General features: G+C 43.2%; 1 long non-coding RNA gene across 1 annotated transcript; it reads left to right on the top strand.

The window, feature by feature from the left end:
- Positions 1 to 737: 737 nt before the first annotated feature.
- LOC122671048 lies at positions 738 to 20796 on the top strand. Its single transcript, XR_006334308.1, has 3 exons — positions 738 to 856; positions 2203 to 2209; positions 20785 to 20796. It is a non-coding gene; the product is annotated as an uncharacterized LOC122671048 (long non-coding RNA).
- The last annotated feature ends 2706 nt before the right edge of the window (positions 20797 to 23502 follow it).

Genomic DNA, 23502 nt, shown 5'->3' with positions numbered 1-23502 from the left:
GGGCCAATGAGAGTACGTAGGGGCATCAACATGGATGAGATTTTTTTATTTAATTGGGGGCAGGTGGTAATTTTGCATGCTCCTATATATTTTCCATTGTGCAAAACAAAATATATTTTACACAAAATTCTAGAATGGTCAAATGAAAATTTTACCATCATTATAAGCATATGTTCATTAAAATGTTTAACATGAAATGAATTTCTTCCCAAATAGGTGAAATAGCTCCTAATCTATTCCACAAAAAAGTGCGAAAATCATGCCAAACACCTTCCGAAATTGAAATCACCCCTTAAAATATTTTTTGAAATCATAGCCAAGAGAGCTTAGAGTACTGGTTTGCCTAAATTGGATCAAAGATAAACAATAAGAAAGAATGAAAATAGCCTGCTTTCTTATGAAAATAAATTTCTAGTAACCAAATGCATAAGAACAGATTTTTTTTGTCCCATGATCCCATCCACCCACACTTTTTTTGCTAAACATCAGCAAAGTATAAATTAAGAAAAATCAAATGATGTTACATAAAAGACTGGAAAGCTACCAATAATCCTTCTCAGAAATCCGACCTTTCACCTTCAACAATGTCATCAGCAAAAAGCCAAACTTTGAAGAACTAATTACATAGAAGAAAATTGTCAAACACAAACATAAAGTTGAAAGAAATTACCTTCGGCTGGAGTAGGGCAAACGTCGGATGGATTCAAGGAGCTAAGTGAAACGACATGAGTCTGGAGTTTTCCAAATCTATAAGTCTCTACCTTCTCTAAAGAACAACCAGCAAAGAGAAACAAAAGAAGAACAATTGAAAGAGGGGAAAGGAAGGAGGAGTAGTTAATGGCCATGGATATGATGGGTACTGGGTTCTCTAAGAAAATACTTAGCTTCTGGCAATAACCCAACCATCAAGGTCTATATATATAGAGAGTGAAGAAGGATCTACTTCTTCTTATCTTGTGGAAAACCATTACTCTACCTAGACTGACTGACTCATTCATTGGTCAAAGTCTTATTCCTCGACAGTTGTAGCAATGCATAAATAAATGCGCACTCCATACCCACAATAGAAGTATAGTCCAATTAGCTGCTAGAAGAACCTTCTGTTCGAAGCATGTTTTAAGAAGCATTAATGTACATTTCGAATAGCAGAAACTTCATAGAAGCGAGAACTGGAAAAAAAAAATTTATATACATATATATAGCAGAAGGCAGAAGCGGTCAAACAAGAGGAAGTGGATAGCCATCTTTGTTGAAATATTCTTTGCTTATTGCTTTGTTTTTTTTTTTTAGAAAAAAAATGTACCAAAGCTTTTGATAATGCAATTTGAGGTCTATTGTAAAGAATTCAGATTCTATCCACCTGTGCTGACATATGGAATTGGTTATATATGAAATGGAAATTAGATTCAAGAATTGGATTTGTTTACTTATGTTTATTTGTTGTGTCAAATATTGGATAAAATGGGACACTCGAATTTTGTATGTGTTGGATATAATGTTCATCAAATCCAAATAATTTTTTTATTCTAATTAACTAGCATTTACTTTATATGGGTGATTGTGTGTCCAAAGGTATGGCCTCAAAGTGTTTGGAACTAGCTATAGGGATGGAATTGGCTCCGTTTACATGGTTACCGTATTGTGTCTTTGTGGGAATGGAGATTTTAGACACAAATGTGGGTACACTTTAGTTGTGTATCAGACTCGAAAATTCAAAACCCGAGCATGATTTATTGTCGAATGTCTAGTGTAAATGCATTGTCATGATAGTTGTATGCTCCCTAGAATTGTGAGATCTTTACTGTTGCAGATCGACCTGGCTTACTGTTGCAGATCGACCTGGTGTATTTTAGTATACATAGATTGATGCCTACATATGACTGACTATACATCACTCTGCTAGGTCCATTATGTCTGCTTGAGGACAAAAGTGACGCTTAATAAGTTATCCACTTTTCGTGTAGCAGAATATCTTGAGAGAGAATCTTGAACTTGAATGGACAAAAATTCTGAGCTCAATTGATTGTAAGTGTTTACAAAAGCTTTTATTAAATTATTAATATTTAATTGTAATATCCCTAAGAATTTTTTTACAAGGGTATTTGGGTAATTTGTTTTAGCTACAAACTTGTTGGTTTTATAAATTAATATTTATACATTTAAGTATAAATATGTATGAATGTATATATTTATACATATAAGTATGCGTGTGTGTTACCTAGCCAGCTTGTATGGCCAAATTTACATGTAGGGGCATACTAGGAATTTTAGAGCTTAAATTAAAATATAGATAATTATGTATGGTTAATATTGTAATCTAGGCATGTGTGGAGCCCAGGTTAGAGCAACCTATTTTGGAGGGAGCTTATTGGACATATTTTAGCACTTGATTTTGTGAGATTGAGATATGATGAGGTGTAGGGTTAAGATTTAATCATGTGATTAGTCAAGTTTGAGTTGAATAGACTATGAATTCAAATTGGAAAGCATTGCCGAAAATTTTGAAGGATTATTTGGCTGAGTTAAATTTGAGAACAAGGATAAGATCATAAGAGAGTATTCATATCTTAGGGGATCCATCCTCCATCTTCTCCTCAATTTTGGAAAGTGTATATTCTAGGCCTGCCAAGTGGTAACCTACTTTCAGATACTTATTAATTGTTGGAATAGCAATATACTTCATATTTAGAAGGTCTACATCACATCTTAGCTAATTATTAGATCATGGGATTCTATACTAATCCAAGGGCTAATATTTATTTAGCTAGGATGTGGGAAGATCAAATAGATCATAGTTTTAGGAAGCTAATAGAAAGGATTTTAGAAATAGAGAGAAGGAGAATCTCTCCTATATCAAGCAACCCAAATTCCTGGGGACCTAAGCTAGCTCCCCTCAAATTTTGAAGTGTGAGAAGAGAGGAGTGAGTTTAAGGAAGAAGGAAAAAAAAAAAAAAAAAAAAAAAAAAAAAAAAAAAGAGAGAGGGAGAAAGAGGAGGAGAAAAGGAAGAAGGGAAGAAGACTACCTCTCCCTCCTCAACCTTCAAGTTTCCGGTTTTGGCTATTGAAAACCTTATACCGAAGGTTTCAAGACCTTTTATCTCAAGGGTAGAAGACTTTGATTTTTACTCTATAGTAAGAGTAAGTGAAAATTCCTCCTAATATCTATAAGTTTGATGCATAGGTCCTAGGTTATTCTATGGTAAGATAAGGCATTTTCACATGATCATATATATATAACTTCAATTTATGAGATGCATGATGATTGGAGTTGAATGATTTTATGGGATGCATGATGATTGATAGATGTAAGATTTTCTGTAATATACATATGATTGTTTGCAAGTATGATAAGTGGATATAATTCTTGAATTGGTTTCGATTTCTCTATGCATATGTGTGTTGGGAATTTAAACATGAACATGATATGAGTTGGATATGAGATATGTTTATTTATGATTTTGAATATGAGAGTCAAAATAGTACATGGCATGAAAAATAGTTCTGATATTGGCTTTATGATGTAATTATTGGAGCATATAGTTACCCCTATATGACATGGTCCAATGTTGATTTGGGTGGGTTGACAAGGCCGTGTAACACGCGCAGGCCAGGTAATGGCGTGGCTCAACTTACATCCTCTCCCATTTGGAAATACCATGGTGATATAGGAGAAATTGACATTATGGGTCAATATGCATGTCAAGGCTATGTAACGCGTGTAGGCCATGTAACAGCATGGGGCATTGTATTGAAACCCAGGAAAAGTGAAAATTTATTGATACATGGATTTTTTTTTATTGTATCATCATTTGCAGATATTTTTTATTTATCATTATGGGTTTTGCATTATTGGATCCTTTGTTTTTCAAACTTGTATGGTATTAAGTTGGATTTTCCTCCTTGCTAAGTTTTTTTGAAACTTACCCTGATATTTTCTCAGATGATGAGTATTTAGGCATGGCATTGTGAAAACGGATCGCGAAGTGGAAGAATCCCATACTGATGATGAATCTCACCATTTTATAGTCTGATAGGAGTTTTCATGTTCTTTTCCTCATTTATGGTTTCTTTTGCTTTGAAGGACATGTAAAGGTTATTTGAGTATTTTGGTTAAAGACATGTAATAATTTTTTTCAGTTATTTTGAAGTTTGGATGATAGATTTGTTTAAGTTTTCTTTTGTTTTATTTAATTTTTTTTTTACTTCCGTTGAATTTTACTCTAGATAATGTGGATGTGTCTTAAATTTGAAATCGCTATCTCTTACGATTCACCGACTAAGTACATTCGATCCTTGGACCGATTAATAGCCTTAATTCCCTTATTGGAGGGGGGACATTACATTAATAAACATTATTCACATTGTTTTGATATTGAATCAATGATCAGGTTGCTTTATACAAGTTGTTCAATGGATAAAATATTTGGGGGTAGATATTTTTAAAGGAAGGATCACTAGGGAGAGGGTGCTTGCTTCGGTCGATAAGTTTAAAAGACAGCTATCCGGGTGGAATGGCATGCTCCTTTCGTTTGCTGGCAGAGTCACTACAAGAAATTGGGTCTACGACGGCGTTTTTAAACGCCGCTATAGATCCCAAAAACGCGCAGTATCATTCAACGACGCGTTTCTACTTTGTGCCGTAGAAACGCCGGCGAAGGTACCGCCGTTTTTGTACAACGGCGTTTTTGAGAGTGATGTAAGTGCCTTTACCGCGGCGTTTTCTAATAAACGTCGTGGAAAATGTCCTACAACAACGTTTTTAAAAGTGCCGAGGTAGGCATTGAATTCCTAATTGTTGCGACGTTTGTAGCAAATGCCGGGCTTAGTACACTAAAACGACGTTTATAAAAGCGCCGCTGAGGCAATAATATTGAGGCATTTGTTAATAAACGCCGGTAAATGAGGCCTGGCTTTTTGTTTTGCCGACGTTTTTAAAAACGCCGCTATAGGTGCTATTTTTTTTTAAAATTTAAGAATAGCTTCTGTATCTATTCCATTAACTTTGTTTCAAATATAATAGATTCATTCTGCCACCTATTTCATATATAATGCATTCATCCATATTAATCTTTTCGACCACTTGTTTCATATAGAACACATAAATCCCACAAAATAATAATTTTACTAATGCCAAGATATATTGAACTATGTAAAATATCCATTAAACATAAAATTTCGTAATTTTATTACTTACATAAGTGAGTTGAACTTTCCGAACTACTTCTACCCCGAAGTATTTGAGATAGATCAGCTACAACACGTTTCAAATCAGCAATTTCTTCCTTCATCATTGCAAATTCTCTTTGTCTTTCTTCTTTCTCCCGTCTCTCCTCAATATTTCTTTGTGTAAGGCCAAGAGTACTCGGCTTTACGCCTAGGCCTGCACCGCGCACTCGGCCTGGAGGATCAACGCCAAATGCTTCCACAAAAAGATCGTTTTGGACAACACTCGTCTCTCTCATTTCTGGGGTAGTTCTTCCAATTTCTCTTCAAACTTATCCTATAAACCAATGTATAACAGGTTAACAACGGACATTCCAATAGATACCCAAGAATATGCATAAATTTTATAAACATTATTAACCTTGACAAATACTTACTATGATATCTCTTGTCGCCTGATTTATGTAACTGCCATCTCTCCTTTGGTGGGTTTTCTTAAACACCTGCACTCTAGTAGGATCTGCACCATCAGGGTGTTCAAGCCGCTGAACAAGCAGATATCATAGTTAGATTAAATATAATCACATCCATTTATGATATTACCAAATGTTCATGAGATGTGCATAAGAAAATTACCATCTCGTGTGCTACCTGTGCGTAACTCTTCCGGCCAGTTGTATGAGACACTTGTTGGTTCTCTCTCCTATTTTTGTTGGCTATCATTGAAGTTTGATCAATACTAGAGTCACCCTCCTCAATATCCTCAACCAGTAACACACTTTGTCTTCCATAAGCACCCACATTTTTTTTTATTCTAGGGAATTGCCTTAGGATTTCACTTTGTACATGGAAAAGGAATACATGTATGTAGAATATAATATTAGATATACACATTAGCTCATATAAATTTTGAGAGCATCTTCTCTCTTCATATCTCTTATTTGCTTGCTTCTAAAATTTGAAGTGCATACTCTACCTTTCAATAATTTATACTTTTGTAATATAACATTAAGAACCATTAACTATCAATCTATCATAACATCGGCATCGGATACCCTTCCACGCTTAGCTATTAGCAGAGAACTCCTTATCACAATCCGATCAGGTTGCATAACACCCACCAATAGGAGCATCCAATGTCAATAAATGTGTTGTAGGACAACACTCTAGGAACAACAAGATGAGTGTATAACATTCTACACCAAACTTAATTGCTACAGGAAAAAGATGAGTACTCGCAAAATATCACTCAATAATAATGAAGTTTAATGTCACATTCCAAGAAGAATGCTAGAAAATATCAAACTAAAACCTTGCCAAATATGTCTTTAATTTTATGGTCTAACTTATCACAAGGAATGTTCAAACATAAATCGTACGATAAAAATGACCACCCATTATAGGATCGGAAAGCACCATTTCAATGTGGATCACCGCATTATATGGCATGCTTAATTTTCAAGACAAATAAACTCCTTAACCCCTCTAGTATCTACTCAAGTCTTTCACTTCTTTACCTTTCTTACAAAGCTCTCAACATTGAAAGAACCTAGCCTACAATAATAGGGATTGACCTTTGAGAGTCCATCACTTGTTGGTTGTGGTTTTCTCAACTCATCCAAAATCGAAACATTTTTCTTCATTCGAAAGCCATAGAAGAAACATGATATGCTATTTCTCTACCTCAAAACAAAACCCGACATACGGGGAATACTGATATGCTATTTCTCTACCTCAAAACGTAACCCCGACATACAAGGAATACAGGTGAAAGGGATCGTATATCGAATGATAAATATTCCAGGGTTGAAAGCACGTGCCAATATTGGTGTTTGTGTTTAAACCTTTTGGGAGGACTAAGGATGTACAGAGTTTCCTTTAGTTGAATTTGATTAGCATGTGAAACATTGCTGATATTTGCTTGGGCTGTTGTGCTCATTGAATGCGGGGATAAGAAGAGTTGGTGGCTCAAGATGCCTAAGCATTTGAAGAAGGTTCTGCATTTGTCTAGCTTAAAGAAGAATCTCTTAAAGTATCTAAAAATCTTTCTATTGCGGACATTTTCTAATACATGTCTCCTATTTGATAGGACTTTGCTACTAATAAGGTCGAAAGAAATATTGCGTATTATTTTGTATATCTTTTTTACTTTGTAGAGTCCTACTGGTGTTGCATTTCAAGCAATTCCCACAAAATATTTGCCATTGGAATAAGTGGAGCCTAAGACATGTAACAAATTCTAGAGAAGACACAGACTAAAACGAAATATCTAGGGGTGGAATGCAACATTATTATTATATTCAAAGAGTGGCTAAAAATGAATTCAAGGACATGCATACTACACTATAATAGAGATTTTGATTTAAACAAATTCCACAACATGGAAAAGATTTCCAAGAATTGACTTATTAACTAATATTTTTATGAACTCCCCAATGTACAAGTTGAATGACCAATTCCAAAACCCAAGCACTGTTCATGGATTATAAAAAATTACCCTCCTAGATTAAATCTCAAGGGTTAAACTATTAAGAATAAACTAATATTTTAGCTCTTACAGAGTTTTCCAAAGTAAGATGCACATCTCACCTTAATGGTTCATCTTCTTCCTTTCTTTTCTCTCTTTCTTCTTTTCCTTTCTTTTCTTTTCTTTCCAATACCGATGGTTGAGATCCCAAACATGCACACAACCACACTCACAACTTACTAGGACATGGCAACCACACACATACACACAAGAACACACATGCACACACATGCAAACATAAACACAAGTAATAGGATCGCCTCCTCTTCTCCTTATTATTTTCATTCTTTTCTCTTCTTTTCTCTTCTTTTCTCTTCTTTCTTACTTTTCTTTTCGGTTAGTAGTCGTGGCTGAGGCCACTTGAACCTCAACCAAGCACCCAAACACCACAAACACACACACTCACACACTCATACATACAGCCTAATGGGCAGCCACATAAACACCCAAAGACACACACACTCTCGCAACCACTTGGGCACCAACACACATGCACCTGGACTTACACAACCCACACACGCATATCGGTCTCTCTCGTGTGCTGGCCAAGCTCCTCAGCCCCACGATCTAGGAATTTAACCAGGGCTGATTATAGCCCTTTGATTGAAGCATATTACCATGAGGTTTTATAGTCGAGGTTTCCAAAAGAATACGACAGCTGTGGCAAAGGTAGATGGACCACAAGAAAGGCCACTGTTACTTCAGAAATGACCGAATCGGTCTCGGTTCAATCATTTACTGAGAGGTTCATTATGGAAATAAAATGGAAAAAAAGAAAAGAGAGCATGAATCATATTGCTCATATCAATCGAAAATATTGGTCAAAATGAACTCGAATTGCATGAGAAATGAAGACTTGAGATTATACATTCAACAAAAGTAACTATGAATCAACAAGTCGAATTCCTTCAACGAATAGCCATTCGATGGTCTCGCGGCATTTGCCATGCCGGACCAAATTCAGTTCCATTGTCCACAAAAATTCAATTAGATGAGAAGAAAATGGAGAACTAGGTAAAAACACATGAATCGTCTCCCATAGCTAATACCCTAAACATGAATTTCCAAAATTTTCTCCAACTGAATCTCATAATCAAATAGGACAGAAGGCCCAAGAATTTAATCAACTAAAATGTAATTTGAGGAAGAATCTTACTTCAGGAATGAAGAAAATCAAGGAAAATAGGTTGGATGTTCACTAAAAGATAATTCGGCGACCAAACACTCGTGAATCTGGAAGCTCCAAGGGCATCCCGAGTGAATCTCTATTGAATCAACGACTTAAGCATTTCGCAGTCGGTTCCCAGATCTGGTTTGAATCGAGCAAAACCTCGATCATTCCAATCAAAAAACCTTGAAGAAGAAAGCCTCAAACTCCTTTTCTTTCTACTCTCTCACGTTCTCTATCCTTTTCTTTCTCTCTCACTCACGTTCTCTCTCCATTTCCCTCTTTCTCTCTTCTTTTCTCTCCCACCTTCGATTTACCTTCTTTCCCACTTTATATTTGCCTAAATCTCACTCCCACCTACTGTATTTGTCGGGAGCAGTGAGAGACGAGATCACACGCGGTGCGGTCGCCGTAGGCAAAGAGGAGATCGCAGCGGAGAGAAGTCTCGAATAGTGAGAGAGTTGACAGCTGCTCACTTGATAGAGGAAAAAGAGCGCTGCTCGGAGTTTGAAAAGATTTTTAGAAAACTTTGAGAGAGAGATGTAGAGAGCGGGGAAACAAAAAGGTTTTAGAGAAAGAGACGGGAAGCGCGGGAAGTGAAAACAGTTTTGGGTTTGGAAATCTATTATTTTATACGGCGTTTGTTTAAAAACGCCGTTGTATTCAACATACAACGACATTTCTTTGAAAATGCCGTTAATAAGAATATTAAATCACCCTTAAGCGGTGAGCTACGGTGGCACTTGTTAAAGAAAACGCCAGGAAACTAATTTGTTTAACGGCAATTGTACACAAACGCCGCTATATACTCATATATGACGACGTTTGCATCTATACGCCGTTAGACCTTTATATATCACGGCATTTTTAAGAAAATGTCGATATATCTTCATATATGACGACATTTGTAAAAAATGCCGCAATAGCTCAACCCAAAGTGCGCTTGCACCAATTTCTTGTAGTGAGTGGAACTAGTGAAATCGGTCATGTGCAGCATTCCAGTCCATAATTTCTCAATTTATTGGTGGTCGTCTTCTTTGGTGTCGCTTATGGAGAAGTGGATAAAAATTTTCATTTGGTCAGGTGATATTGAATCTAGGAAGGTAGTGATGGTCAAGTAGGATGGAAGGTGGTTTGGGCATTAGAAAACTCCAAGATGTAAACACTGCTCTTCTTTGCAAACTGGCCTGGTCTATTAAGCACGGTTACTCATTGGTGAGTAATTTTTTGTGAGCTCGTTTTGTGGGGGTTGATGATTCACTTAAATGCCTTTCCTCTCCCTCTTCTATTTTGTTTGGGATTAGAAAACTCTGGCCTCTACTATAGCTGCATGACAGATGGATCATTGGGGATGGGTCCAACGTCAATTTCTGGACCGATTCTTGGCTTGGAAGTGAGTCCATTGCTTCGGCATCCGTCTTGCAGCTGGATTGGTTTAGAAACAAAGCTGCTAAGGTTTCAGATTTCATTGTGAATTCTGCTTGGGCGCTCCCTCAGGTGCATTCTAAATTTCTTGCTGGAATTTTTAATCTTATTCTTAAAGTGCCTTTGCCCCGTCTCCCATCGGCAGATCAGTGTTGTTGGGGGCTCTCTCCCTCGGGGGTCTTTAACTCTCAGTCTGCTTGGGATGCTATTTGCATAAGGAACCCCAAAGTCCCTTGGTTTATGGTGGTTTGGAATAAGAACCTGCACCCTCACCATTCTTACTTTGCTTGGAGGTTACTGCTTGGGAAAATTCCAATGGAGGATGTTTTGCGCTCAAAAGGGATTCAGTTGGTATCCCATTGTAGTTATGTCACTGTGCGTTGGAATCTTTGCCTCAAGTGTTCTTTGAATGCAATTTTCCCGGTCCCTGTGGCAGGCGTTTATGGATGTCTTTGAGGTTCATTGGCCTGGTATTCTTTTTTTAAAGAGCTGGTTTCTAGGTGGAAAAGGAAGTTGCCAGCTGTTCCAATGCCTAATGCTTGGCTTTCAGGGGTTGTGTTGATTCCTTTTGCCATTTGGAAGGAGTGCAATGGGAGGTGTTGCATCAAGAAATCGGCGGGCTGTCCTGCAAGTGCCGTCACCTGCAAGAGGACTAAGAAGTCACCAGAGAGAACCAGTGTGGTTCCGGCCTAGGGCTCTCCGATGCCAAAGTTGGATCTCCTGAGCAAATAGATGAATAGTGATTATTTCAGATGAGTTGAGGGTGTGAGATACCTTCTCTTTTATAGTAGTGCATGGCGGAGTGGAGAGTCCCTAGATGATGTGGAGTCTTCTTCGTAGGTGGAGGTTTCCCTGAGTAACAGGTCTCCTCTCTGGTTGGTCATCTTTTGGCGAGATTTAGAGTCCCAGTAGGGTTGTCCTTCTTAGATGGATAGATCCTTCCGGATGACTAGGTCCTGGGTTACATGAGTGGTAAGCCAGGCTCCGGAGTCCTACAGAGGTGTTCATCTTGTTGTTGAAGTAGTGTAATCTAACTCGTACTTGTATCCCATTGGAGTACGTTGCCTTGGAGGAGAGGACGTCTAGGTGGATCTTCTTTCTTAGGGACACGTGGCATCTTTCGATTGGTGGGGATGATTTGTGGTTCATCATTTGCCCCCCACTCTCTTGGAACAACGTGCTCAAGAGAGTTCTTCATGCATTTCTATGTCATCCAGGGGGTTGTTGGCAAATAATTCTTCTCTAGGGGTGAGTCTGCAAATTGTTGATGTGAAGAGGTTGTGGGTTCCAATCCCTCCTCTCACATCCTTTTACCTTTTTCCTTTCTTTTCTTTTTTGTATAGATATATATTCTTCTTCCTCTCTTTCATTTTCACTTTCTCTCTCTCTCTTATCTTGTGCTTCCTACTTTTTGCTTTTTAGCTTTTCTTCCTTGCCTTGTTCTTTGTCCCCATCTTGGTTTGCCCCCCAAGTGTTTGTTACATGTCCTTTCTCAAGCTTTCTCTTGTCCACTAGCCTTGGGAGCTTAGTGTCTTGTGGCTTGCCTTGAGCTTGCCTTTGTGGTGTCTTCTTTGTTTGAGGTGTGTCTACAGTTCTGCTCCTTGGTCCGTGCCACACTTGGGCCTTGGCTTCGGCTTGCACCTCGTTCTCGACCTCATCTTTTGGTCTGACTCGATCGTGCTCAATTGGTGACGCCAGCTTTCAATCGCGGTAGCCTTAGTACTTCACACGCCCACTTGCTATCATGTCACGTCCGCCTGCAGTCGCGCCCTTGTTGGTGCGTGGCACCCACCTGCATCGTTGCCCCCTCCTTGGTGCGTGGTGCCCCTACCTCGTGCCGTGCCCTCATTGGAGCATGGCGCCCCTGCCTCGTCGTTGTGTCCTCCTTGGTGTGTGGCACCCACCTGCATCGTTACGTCATCCTAGGTGCGTGGCGCCCACTTATCTCGCTATCGAGCCCTCTTGGTGAGTACCGCCCGCCCACCGTCGTGCTCCCTCCGGTGTGTCGCGCCCGCCTGCCTCGTTGTCTCGCCCTTTTGGTGAGTGGCGCCCGCCTTTCGTCATGCTCCCTCCGGTGTGTGGCGCCCGCCTACCCGTCGTGCTCCCTCTAGTGCATGGCGCCCGCCTCGTTGTCGCCCCCTCTTGGTGCGTGACGCCCGTCTACCATCATGCTCCCTCCGGTGCGTCATGCCCTCCTACCGTCTTCGTATCCCACCTTGGGCAGTCATGCCCTTCTTGGTCATTGCGCCCTCCTGGGTTGCTTTCGCCTTACGTGGTACTCGCCTTCCAAATTGCTCCTCGTCGCTGACGGTCATGTGATAGGTCATGGCCCGCTTGTGCCTCTTGGGGGGTCTTTGTCTGGGTCATCCTCCCCTGCGGGTACTACCTTGTCACTACTGCCTTCCCCTAGTACTAGTGATGGGGAAGTGGGACCTTCCAGCATCCCTAGCCCTGGCAGAGGTCATAGGTCTTCTGGGGCGATGCCTACTGCCATTGGCCCTGCTAGTAGGTCAGGTCATGTTACCAGTATCCTGACCCCTCGCAAACTTCCACCTCTAACCTTGAACCTCGAACCTCATCCTTGGACTTTGAACCTCATCTTCGGACATTGACCTTGTACCTCAAACCTCGAACCTCATCCTCGGCCTTTGAACCTCGCATTCGGACATCGACCTCGTACCTCAAACCTTGCCCATGTCCATGGCCCTTCGCCTACGGGCCTTGGTCGTGGCCCCTTTTTTTTTTTTTTTTGTATTGAGTCGACTTGGTCTTTGGCCATAGACACATCTTTACTCGAACCTTAACCTCAACCCCTCACGAACTTCGACCTCGGACGTCGGACCTCGACCTCAAACCTCAAGCCTTAAACCTCATCCATGTCCATGGCCTGTCATCTTATGGGTTCACTTGTTGGTCATTCCAGTTCATTTTCCCTTCTCTCGAGTTGACGGCTTGAAGTGGGGGAAGTACCGCCTAAGTAAGTAGTTTCCCTTCCGGGTGTTGTACATCATCTTCCTCATGTATTGCTCCTTGTTGTTGTTGGCACTTATGGTCTATTGACCTTGGTAGTTATTCGATCTTGGGGACCTGGGTGGCCTTGTGCCTTATTGGTCATGGGACCTTGGTGGCCTACGGGCCTTGGTGGTCATTAGACCTGGGTGGCCTGCGGGCCTTAGTGGCCTTCAGGCCTCGGTGGCATTGTGTCTTGGTGGCCTATGGCCTCGGTGGTCATCGGACCTGGGTGGCATTATGCCTTGGTGGCCTTCGGGCCTCGGTGGCATTGTGCCTTGGTGGTCAACGGACCTTGCGCTTTGGTGGTCAATGGACCTTTGGTCATCGGACCTTGCGCCGGGTGCCCTACGGGCCTCGGTGGCGTTACGCCTTGGTGGTCAACCGACCTTGGTGGCATTATGCCTTGGTGGTCTTCGGGCCTCGGTGGCATTGTGCCTTGGTGGTCAGCGGACCTTGCGCTTTGGTGGTCATCAGACTTTGCATCGGGTGGCCTACGGGCCTTGGTGGCGTTACGCCTTGGTGGTTAACAGACCTTGGTGGCATTACGCCTTGGTGGTCAATAGATCTTGGTGGCATTGCGCCTTGGTGGTCAGCAGACCTTGTGCTTAGGTGGTCATCGGACCTTGCGCCGGGCGGCCTACGGGGCTTGGTGGCATTACGCCTTGGTGGTTAACAGACCTTGGTGGCATTACGCCTTGGTGGCCTATGGGCCTCGGTGGTCATCGGACCTTGGTCTTGGTGGTAGTCGGTCAACAAGCATGAGTAGACAATCGTATTGCAATCAAATCACCAGACTTCTTTCATAAATAAAAAATTTCAAATTGCCATTGAAAATCCAAATTGTGGTTGACTGCCAACTCTGCTACTGCTACCTGGCTGACTGCCGACTCTATTACTAGCTTTTTCGGTGATGCTTCCGGTGTTGCTTTACTGCTATTGCTGGGGTTCTCCTTACTGGTAGTACTTCTTTAGGTGTTTCGAGTTCCAGGTGCGGTCTATCTTCTTGCCCCCCGGAGTCTTCAGGCGGTAGGTCCCTGGACGTATCTGCTTGGAGACTACGTAAGGTCCTTCCCAGTTGGATGACAACTTTCCTTCCTTCCTTGGCTCTGATGCACCTGCCCATCTCAGTACCAGGTTGCCCTAGTGAAATAGCCTTTCCTTGACCCTGGCGTTGTAGTACTTAGCAATTCGTTGCTAGTAGGCCACGTTTCTTAGCAGTGCCTTCTCCCGGATTTCATCGATGAAGTCCAAGTTTGCCCAGAGCCCGTCGACATAGGTTCTCTCATTGAAGTGCAGTACCCTATGGGTCATGGCGAGCACCTCTACCGGTGCCAGTGCCTCTGTGCCATATGCCAGGCGGAAGGGGTTTTCTCTTGTGGGTGTCCGTACTATGGTTCGGTATGCCCATAGAACACTTGGTAGCTCCTCGACCCACTTCCCCTTGGCTCCTTCTAGCCTTTTCTTGACTCCTTCCAGTAGGGCTCTGTTAGTCACCTCCACCTGACCATTGACCTGTGGGTATGCTACCGAGATAGGCCGATAGTCAATGTTGTAGCTTTGGCATAATTCTCTAAACTTGGGATTGTTGAACTACTTGCCGTTGTCTAAGACTAGAATCTTTGGCACCCCAAACCTGTAGATAACATCATCGTGGACAAACTTCTCCATCTCGTTCTCAGTTATTTTGGCCAATGGCTTGGCCTCAACCCACTTGGTGAAGTAGTCAATACCGACGACTAGGTACTTTCTATTTTCGGAGGCTGCAGTGAAGTTGCACAAGATGTCCATCCTCCACATGGCGAAGGGTATGGGGTTGAGGATCAATGTCAATTTGGTCGTGGGTAGATGGGGTACAGGGGCGAACAACTGACACTGCTCACACTTCCTCACGTACCGTATGGCCTCCTCCTGCATTCGTGGCCAGTAGAATCCCTGACGTAGGACCTTGTAGGCTAGGGCTAGTCCTCCCATGTGGCTTCCGCATATCCCCTCATGGACCTCCGTCAGGGCATACTTGGCTCCTTTGGGTCCCAGGCACCGGAGTAGTGGTGCCGTGACCCCCCTCTTGTATAGTACTCCATCCAGGACGGTGTACTTCACAGCTCTCATCCTGACCTTTCTTGCCTCAACCTTGTCTTCCGTTAGGGTGTCGTTCTGTATGTAGTCAAGTATGGGGTCCATCCAACTGGGCCCTTCCTCTATGGTATTAACCTGCTTTTCCTGGTATGTTAGTTCATACAGCACCTCAATGTACACTGCTCCTACTAGGTCCCGAAACTCATCATTGGCTAGCCTGGATAGAGCATCAGCTGTCGTGTTCTTGATCCTAGGAATGCGAACCATCTAGAACTTCACGAACCCCTGGATCAGTCCTTTGCCTCATATTCTCCATTCACCTGGTTCATGATGAGCTGAGAATCGCTCCGGATGGATAGGTGTGTTACTTGGATGGCCTTGGCAACCCAGAGTCTAGCTAGTAGTGCCTCGTACTCTGCTTCATTGATGGATGCCGAGAAGGTGAATCGGAGTGCATACTGGATCCGGAATCCCTCGGCGCTAGTAAGTATGAGGCCAGCCCCACTTCCTACCGCGTTACTTGAGCCATCCACCAACATCTCCCACGATCCGCAGTCCTATTCCTCTAGTTCATCTGCCTCCAGGTCTGTCTCGGGTAGGGTGCACTTGGCGACTAAGTCTGCCAGGGCTTGGCCCTTGATGGCAGTCCGTGGTTGGAATCTGATGTCATGCTCACTCAGTTCCACCGCCCAGGCTATGAGTCTTCCGGATACATTTGGCTTGTGGAGTACCTTCTTCAGGGGCAGGTCAGTAAGGACTATGATGGTGTGGACTTGGAAGTATGGTCGTAGCTTCCTTGCTGGCATCACCAGTACATAAGCAACCTTCTCGATCCTTGTGTACCTGGTCTCTGCATCGATCAAAATGTGGCTGACATAGTAGATAGGCCACTGGACCCTGCCCTCTTCCTTCAGGAGTACTGCGCTTATGGCGATCGGGGTAGCCTCCAGGTAGACCTACAAATCTTCATTGGGCTCTGGCCACCCGAGTAGTGGTGGGCTTTCCAGGTACCCCTTCAACTCCTCAAACGCCTTCTAGCACTCCTCTGTCCACGTAAAGTCCTTTGGGCTCCGGAGGTTCTTCAATGTCTTGAAGAATGGCAAGCATTTGTCTCCTGACCGTGACACAAACCTTGAAAGGACTGCCACCCTACCATTCAACCTTTGACATCTCCCGAATGGCTTTGATCTTGGATGGGTTGGCTTCTACTCCCTGTACTGAGACCATGAACCCCAGGAATTTTCCTGACGTTACACCAAAGGGACACTTGGCAGGGTTTAGCTTCATCTGGTTCCTTCTCAGTACTGTGAAGGCTTCCTTGGGTCGGCTAGGTGCCGGTGGGCCTGGGTGCTTTTCACAAGCATGTCGTCCATGTACACTTCCATGTTACGCCCGATTTGCTCCTCGAACATCTTGTTGACCATCCTCTGGTAGGTGGCCCCTGCATTCTTCAGCCCGAACGGCATGACACAGTAGCAATAGCTCTCTGTGCCTGTCCAGAAGGTGGTGTAAAACTCATCGTCCTCATGCATGAGGATCTGGTTGTATCCGGAGTAGGCGTCCATAAAACTCAGCATCTCATGGCCAGCAGTAGCATCGATCAACAGGTCGATCCGGGGCAGTGGGGGTACTCGTCCTTTGGGCATGCCTTGTTCAGATAGGTGTAATCAACACACATCCTCCACTTACCGTTGGGCTTCAACACCATGACTACGTTCGCCAGCTAGGTGGGGAATTTTTCCTTCTTGATGAACCCAAATTGGCTGAGTTTCTCCACCTCTTCCTTGATGGCTGCTTGTCGATCCAGGGCAAAATTTTACCTCTTCTGCTGGACGGGCTTCCGGGTCGGGTCTACATGCAGGCAATGTTCTGCTATGGAACATGGTATGCCAGGCATGTCGGAGGTCGACCATGCAAAGACATCCACGTTCCCTTGGAGGAGATGCCCCAACTCGTTCTTCTACACGTCGCTCAACAGTGAGCCTATCCGTACAACCCTAGAGGGGCCATCCTTGCTGAGTGGCCATGGGACAAGATCCTCTACTGGCCTACCCCTTCTTTCTATCAATTCATCTCTCTAGTCGCTGACCAGATTCTCTATGCAGAGTGCCATTCTGCGGGTGTTACCATTATTTTTCTTCATGATGGTTGCGTAACACTCCCTTGCCTTCTTCTGATCTCCCCAAAGTTCGCCTACCCCATTCTCAGTAGGGAACTTCACCTTCAGGTGGAGTGGTGACACAACTCCTCTAAGGGCTATCAGGGAGGGTCGCCCTAGGAGGCCATTGAATGACACCACAGACTTGACAACCATGAAGTTCACCATGATCGTCACTTGCTGGGGGTGCACTCCGAACGTGACGAGTAGTTCTATGGTACCTCTAATGGAGGCGGTTGCACCGGAGAATCCATAGAGGTAGGTAGGCTCTGGCTTGAGCTGATTGTCTCCGAACCCGAACTACCGGTAGGCATTTAGGGAGAGCAAGTCTACCGATGCCCCTGTGTCTATCAGTACCCTATGTACGGGTCGGTTGGCTACCTCCACCTATACCACCAGTGCATCCTCATGTGGGAAGCTCAGTCCTTCTAGGTCTTCCTCCGAGAAGGAGATCACTGTCTCGGTCTTGGCAATCTTGCTTGGCTTCTCTGCAACTCCAACAAACCTGGTATGGGCTTTGGCCTTCCGGGTGGACTCCTGCCCCAGTCCCCCTAGTATGGTGAGGATGGGGGCTCCCTTGGTGCCACTCTGTTCTGTTGCATCTCTCCGCCCTTCTGGGCGGTCTCTCTCTCGATCCGTCCTTCTTTCCTCTCTCCTTGGTTCTTCTCTTTCTCGGTCACGACCTTTGTCTGCCTGACCCGAACAGCCATCACCCCTTCCTTTCACATACCTGTTTAAGCTCCCTGCCCTTACAAGGCTTTCTATCTCTCTCTTCAACTGGAAGCAGTCCTCTATGTCATGCCCATTCTCCTTATGGAAGAGGCAATACTTGTTAGGGTTTCTCTTCTCAGGTCCTGCTAACATGGGTCGTGGCCACCGGATCAGGTCACGATCCTGGATCTACATGAGGATTTGTGACCGGGTAGTGTTCAGCTGTGTGAACTCAGGGCTGTTAGCTCTTTCACTTCTCTCAGGACAACGATCAATTCTTCTGGAGGGAAGATCGTTCTTCTTGTGCCAGCGCTCGGTCCTTTTCTGCTTGCCTTCCTTATGATCATCCGGTGCTGACCTCTTATTGTCTTGGGGCTTGGCCTCTATCACTTTCTTCCTAGCCTGTAGTACTTCGGCCATGTTGGCGAATAGATTGCACCATTTCAGGAGCTCTCTCATTGTCTTGGTCTCATGGAGTACCAGGTCCATGATCAGCTCTAGGTCTCTGATGCCTCCTGCCAAGGCGGCGTGTTGGGTCTGGTCATCTAGGTCTCAAACCTCCAAGGACTCTTTGGTGAACCTACTGACATACTCCCTAAGAGATTCCCCAGGGTTCTGTACCACATTCAATAGGTTGACGGTGGTCTTCTTCTACTTGACGCTACTATGAAAATGGGTGACGAATTGTTCGCACAGCTCTATGAAAGAACCTATCAACCTCGGTCGTAGCCTGGAAAACCATGAGGTGGTTGCACCCTTGAGGGATGCAGGGAATGCCCGATAGGAGATCATGTCTGACCTACCATACAGCGTCATCATGCCATTAAAGTAGTTGATATGGTCATTAGGGTTCGTGGTTCCATTGTAGAGTTCAAAGGTAGGCAGTCGGAACCTGGAGGGGAGTGTGGCTGACATGATCTCTGTTGAGAACGGGTGTTGTCCAGGTACGGAGTGGGTCTCTCCTCGGGTCTGCCTCTTCAACCCTTCCAGCTTCTCATCCAGGTCTCGGAGTCTCTGGTCCAACTCTTCCTCTTGTGTCTGTCCTTCATATCCAGCAGGACGCTCCTTACGACCTCGTTCACGACTTCTCCTTGATGTCCCCTCCCACCTTGAGTGCTGGCGGGATGGTGAGTGGTCACGCCATGATGAACCCTGATGCGAAGGTGAGTGGCTCTCCTCCCTGTAGGTTTGGCTACTTGGTGGTATGGGACTTCCTCCCAGTCGACCTTCGAACACGGACCTCCAGATTGATCTCTCTGGGCTTGGCACCCTTATCCTAGGTGTTGGTGTCCTCCCACGCTCTGACCTTACAGGGAGGTCTGCCGACCTTCTGGGATGCTGCGGAGGGTCCCCCTGCTGGTGCACAAGACTTGCTCTCCCTGCAGCTCTCTTCGATCCATCACCCTTGGGAGAAGACCTCCTAGGGTTTGATTCTTGTCGTGGTACAGGCTCTGCCCTTAATGATGACGATGTTCTACGGCAGTGGGATGTGGCCCGCTGCCTTAGGTAGTCTCGAAAGAGTCGTTGTTCATCGAGGATTTGTCTCTGCAGGTCATTCATCTGACCCACGGTGCCTGGTGCATTGGGGTCAGGTACCACCTCCACCACTACGTCGTTTACAGGGACGTTGTTGGGCTCGTCGACCGTGACTTGGTCATCGTGAGGGATCTCTTCCTCTAGAGGGACATGGTCCTGGCCACTGGCTCTGCGATGAGAGCACTCTAGAGGGGGTGATCCGTTCCTTGCAACATTGTTGGTGGAGGTAGTCTTCCTACGTGGCGGCATTGTATAAGTATGAAGCGAGCTAGTAGGTATGATGGTTAGCATCATTCCCACAGACGGCGCCAATCTGTTGTGTCAGGAAATGGCCGGGACGTCCTGTGAGTGCCGTCACCTACAAGAGGACTAAGAAGTCACCAGAGAGAACCGATGTGGTTCCGGCCTAAGGCTCTCCGATGCCAAAGTTATGTCTCCTGAGCAAATAGATGAATAGTGATTATTCCAGATGAGTTGAGGGTGTGAGATACCTTCTCTTTTATAGTAGTGCATAGCGGAGTGGAGAGTCCCTAGTTGATGTGGAGTCTTCTTCGTAGGTGGAGGTTTCCCTGAGTAACAGGGCTCCTCTCTGGTTGGTCGTCTTCCGGTGAGATTTAGAGTCCCAGTAGGGTTATCCTTCTTAGATGGATAGATCCTTTCGGATGACTAGGTTCTGGGTTACGTGAGTAGTAAGCCAGGCTCCGGAGTCCTGCAGAGGTATTCATCTTGTTGCTGACGTAGTGTAATCTAACTCGTACTTGTATCCCGTTGGAGTACGTTGCCTTGGAGGAGAGGACGTTCAGGTGGATCTTCGACTTTCTTAGGGACACGTGTCATCTCCTGATTGGTGGGGATGATTTATGGTTCATCATGAGGAAATTTGATTGGTCAGCTAGACCGGTGGGGGTAGTTGCCCGAGTTATGTTCAACTTGCTTAGAGAAATTTCTGTCTCCTTTTCCCACCCTGTGAGCAATACTCAGGACCTGATTTGTGCTAGAAGGCTTCAGATTCCCCTAATCCCTAAGGCTGCTCCTATGATTAGGGTGGTATGGTGGTTTAGACCGCCCAGCGGTTGGATGAAGTTGAATTCAGACGGGTGCTCTCTTCGGAACCCTGGTAGAGCTGGTGCTGGCGGTGTATTGAGAAATGACCAAGCAGCTCCTGTCTCGATGTTTGGTGTGTTTTTTGGTGTTAAATCAAATTTTGTGGCCGAATTTATGGCCATCATGCATGGAATTCAAGCTGCAAAAGAGTTGGGTGTTCAATGGCTTTGGATCGATTGTGATTCCAGTGTAGTCATGGTGGCCTTCTAGTCAAGGTCAATTCCTTGGTTTATGCAGCAAGTCTAGAATAGTCTTCAACCTTATTTAAGCTCTAGCTCCATTCAATGGAAGATGCCCCATTGTTTCAGGGAAGCAAACCTTGTGGCAGATTTTTTAGCAAAGTTCTCGGCTAAGGGTGGGTGTTCGTTTGTTTATTTGGGAGTCTGATTTCCCTCCTTTATTAATGCCTTGCTTTTAGATGATGCTATGGGGCGCCCTTTCTAAGATGTTGTTGCTAGGGTCTTATAGCCCTATTTCTGTTTTTGGTATTCGTCTGGGGATGCCAGGACATTAATCATTTGTAATTTTTTTTTTCTCATTCTAATTCATTCTTTGTTGATATCTAGCAGCAAAAAATAAAATAAAATGGACAAGAGTAGTGATAGTAATTTAATTTTTATGCTTTGAAGTTCATTGTGAGTTGTTTTAAAGTGGATGGACATACACGTAATGTTTCATATCAATTATGGGTTTTATGGTTATTATCAAAACTAAGGTGCACTTTTGTGCAATTATTCTAATAGTAATCTATGACTTTTATGGTCATCATCCTGGTGGGGTTCTTGGGGAGGTTCCTCATCAAGAACACTGACGAGTTTTTCTGCAATTGGGAGCATCTTTATGCTCCGATACAAGTCAACGTAGTTCGGTCCGGTTAATTTTGAATCACTTATAAGGGCCAATAAATTTGAATTAACGGCAACCATTGTAATCCCAATCTACATATGCACAAGTTTGATCACATGAATTAATATCCATCGACAAAATAATAAATGCGAGCAATCATCATCAATGGTCTTTCACAATTCAAGTCTCTCTCATGACTTGTAAAGTGAATTGGATACCTACCACCCTTGCATGCATAACTTACCATAGCGGGAGCCATTACACACACCTTGGCAATGTGGACTATGCTATCCACCCCTAGGGCTTCCAATATTTTCAGCCACCTAAGAGTCTTGTCCAGATTCTATCGGCTGACACAAACTCCAGTCACAGTGCCCCCTCACTATCCATATGCTAACTTATCCAAAAGGAGATAAAAATAGATAATTATGTGATACAAACTGGGCCTTATCCTATCGGCATCAGCGAGGCGATATCACACAACTTCTATATTTATCCTCAATGGGAGGCCATAGATTTGATCTACCAGATTAGATTAATCCTTATCATACATGTATTATCGTTAAAGAGGGATAATAACAACTCTCACATCATGCATGGATAGCAACAATTAAAGTGATTATGGGATGGCACAATTTTAAATAGAAGTGACAATTAAACCCTCCTATAAAGATTAAAACTAATAACTTTCTATGAATCATGGGTGCATTGTTTGAGTTAAAATAATACCGCAAGCGTACAGGTCAATCGTAGCTACGGGTCGAACACGAGGAGATATACGCTACTCTATTTAACTAACTTGAAACTAATTCAAAATTAACCAAATTAAAGTGTTAAATTAAGATAATTAAACTAATGAAAATTAATGCATCCTAACTCATAAGCATCTAACAAAATTAAGGGATTAAATTGGTATCCTAACACATGAGCATCGAACCTATCAAACTAAAGCGAATTGACAGGAATAAAAATGCAGCCACACATAATAACCACATAAAAAGAAATAAGAGAATAAAAGTGCATCCACAAACCACAATCATATAAAAAAAAATAAGAAAAGAAATAGCGGGAGAAGAAGAAGAAGATAGAGAGAGATAGAGGAGAGGGAGAATGAGATTAAGGGTTTAGAGAATGAGATACTTTGATGTGCTTGAATACTTGAACAAACCTTGCATGGCTTTCTCTCCTAAATCTCCAAGTCTTGTCATCAACTTAGGAACTTAGACTAGAAAGCTTAAAACTAAACTAGAATTATTACAACCATATTGAAGATATAAAATTAAAGCATGAATCAAAAGCATTACAACCATGGAATTGAAAGCATGAAATCAAACTAGAACTTAGAAAGCGAAAAACTAGAAGAAGAAAAGAAGAAATTTTACTAATTAATTGAACTAAAAACTGAATTAAAACTAACTTAAAATTAACTAAAAATTAACTAGAACTAACTCTCTTACAACCCAAGAGCATAGGTATTTATAGCGGGAAGGAGAGGAGAAGAGAGAAGAGGTAGGAGAAATATTGTAAGAGCAATATTCCCTTCTCCTTCCTCCTTTACAAAGCTTGATCCCCAAGAAAACCAAAAAAAAAAAATACAAAGAGGGAGAGAAGAGAATATAGTTTACATAAACCTTCTATTTCTAGAAAAGTAAATTTCTAATTCTAACTTGTGCTTCCTTTTCTTTGTAGATATCATCTCCAAACAATGAGATCAAAGCATCTTTGACTTTTCAACCTTCTATAGACGAGAAAATATCTTTCAAAATAAATCTATCC

Source organism: Telopea speciosissima, chromosome 8, assembly GCF_018873765.1.
Source record: "Telopea speciosissima isolate NSW1024214 ecotype Mountain lineage chromosome 8, Tspe_v1, whole genome shotgun sequence".
Lineage (NCBI taxonomy): Eukaryota > Viridiplantae > Streptophyta > Magnoliopsida > Proteales > Proteaceae > Telopea > Telopea speciosissima.
The sequence above is the reverse complement of the archived record's forward strand: the minus strand, read 5'-3'. Positions and strand labels throughout refer to the sequence as shown.